Source organism: Microtus ochrogaster, linkage group LG5 (assembly GCF_000317375.1).
Source record: "Microtus ochrogaster isolate Prairie Vole_2 linkage group LG5, MicOch1.0, whole genome shotgun sequence".
NCBI classification, from domain to species: domain Eukaryota; kingdom Metazoa; phylum Chordata; class Mammalia; order Rodentia; family Cricetidae; genus Microtus; species Microtus ochrogaster.
In genome coordinates this window covers 63,672,116-63,674,669 of record NC_022031.1, presented here as the reverse complement: position 1 = coordinate 63,674,669, position 2,554 = coordinate 63,672,116, and positions in this window count along the sequence as shown.

Sequence of the window (2,554 nt, the reverse complement as noted above, 5' to 3'; positions counted from 1 at the left end):
TCGGCAGCTACATGGCCTCTCCCTGACTCTGCCTTCTTTTCTCCTCTATTTCTGCTTGGAATTCCCACCTTGCTCTATTATGTGCTGCCATAGGCCTGAAGCAGCTTCTTTACTAATCAATGGTAATAAAACCTATCCACAGGATACAGAGAGGAATCCCACATCTCTTTTGCATCTCTCTCCTTGATAACCATCTCTTCAGCTCATCAGTGTGTTCACTGGCTGCATGGTTTATTCTGGTATTTAATTTTTCAGTAGTTACAATCAAGATATTAATATCCTGTTTGCTGTACAGCTATGAAAGTTTTTAACCCATTCTGAAGGCTGCCTCTTCACTCTCATGACTACTTCCTTTTTTGTACAGAAGATGTTTAATTTTATGTTGGCGGATACTAAATCAGCGCAGTAAGACCTGTGGGTTTTCTAACTACCGGTAATTCAATTTCCAGGAAATAAATCAGGGGAAAAAAATCTCATCCATGAAATTCCTTCTTTAAATTGATTGTCTATAGGGTTGTTCCACCATTATGATCCCTCCACACTCACATCTATGTACCCATTGCAATCAACAAATGTCTCTCCCTATATTATATAAGCATAAAGCGAAGCCTACATTTCAATCCCTTCTCTAGATTCTATCAGTGGAATCATCTTCCATTAAGCAGAAGATATGAGCCCTGCCTGTTTTCGGAACCCACACCCTAGGCTCAGGTCTCCAGATAAAAAGTGGGTTTGGATCTGAGGTTGCCAAAGCAACAGAATGTCCATTAACCAGACTGGAAGGATCCTGAGTCATTGCTCTGAAGGATCGCATTTAACGTATAAATAAAATAGATCCCTGGCATTCTAAAATGGTTTAGATAATAGTTCCTCCGTATGGCAGAGATGGATTGGAATTCAATACTCTCCCACGTGGCCATCAGCTGCTGAAATGCTCCAAATACCTTCATGTCAGTCTTGCAGCAAGTCTGAGCGCTAGCATCTAAAATTACATTTTTTCCCCTTTGCTTTCTCTCTTCCTGGCCTTCACTACAGATAAGTTGGAAGGAAAATACATCTCGTCCCTCCCTTCAACTGTCTGCAACCTGACACTACGCACAGTGGCACAGAGCCTGTGTTGCAGGAATACGATGTGGGAAAACAGTTTTCAAAATGCTCGCTGTCTAGATAAAAAGAAAGCTAAAAATGTGTTTGGTTACTACTTTGTAAAGCCTATTGCATTTGGCTGTGAATGAGAACCTAATTGTCATCTGTTTCTAGTGGAGCCTTCCTTGAACATTACACTGTCATGAAAATAAGTCATCGATAGCATAATATAATTCATGTGGAAATCATTAAAAGAAACACAGACCTGCAGCTTGTTTAATAATTTACATGTCATCTTTTAAAATTATGTGTGTACAAGAATGTGTGTGTGTGTGTGTGTCCACGTGTGCATGTGTGTGTGCGTGTGTGGTTTATGTTCAGGCACGTGTGCTGTGAACACCCTGTAGATGTCAGAGGCCAGTTGTGGAATCCATTCTTTCCTCCACTTTTACATGGGCTTTGGGATTAAACTCAGCCAGGATTTCATGTGGTCCCTTTACTGGAAGAACCACATCATCAGCCCTACATTCCCTATACTTTTTATTTATTGTTATTTTATGTGTATGAGTGTTCTGTCTGAACGCATGCATGTGCATCATGTAGGGACTGGAGTTATGTGCAGTTATGACTCAGCTTGTGGATGCTGGGAACTGAACCCGGGTCCTCTCAAGAGCAGTCAGGGCTCTTGGCCACTCAGTCATCACTCCAGCCTGCCTGTGTTCCCTCTTGATAACCCCTTAGACGAAATAAGGAGAGCCACTGGTACATAAAATGCCATGTCTTGATAGTAAAGGGACAGGGATGCTTTTACTCAAGTGGTACAGATAGTTCTAGTTTCCAACAGTAGTGTTGGATTGCTTTCCTGTTTTCATTTATAATCTAAAGAATTTCCTTATCACCCATACTTGTTCCCATAGGATTAGCATAAGCCTATTATACTCACAGGGCAGAGAGACCCACAGGAGAGAGACCAGTCTTAGGCTGTACTTACTGACAAAAGAATATATTCCTCTGTCAATACGGAGCACAAATAGGACAATTTTTTTGTAAACTCAGTACTATTCATCTCCAGCACCTCGCTTGCTGCTGTGCAATTTCAAAGACCAGGATTTCTTTGAAGGGTTGGCTAAACTTTCTAATGATTTTCAATATCTTTTTGATATGCAACTGTCAAAGGAAAGACTCTATTCCAGTTGTTCAGATAAGGAAATCCACAGTTCATAAGGTATAAATACAGAAAGCTGCAATATTAACAGTTAGCAAAGCACAGCTCCAATCAATACCTCCCCTAATCAAGTCTTATGCTTCTGGCCTTAGACTTAATGAAGTTCAGGACTCGATCCCTGGACTCCACAGGTCTGAGTTCACTGCATCTGCCTGGTTTCTACAGCTCTTCTTTCTTTAGGTGCTTATTAATCTGGAGTTCATTGGAATTATATGAGAGGCTTTAACTCTCTCTCTCTCTCTC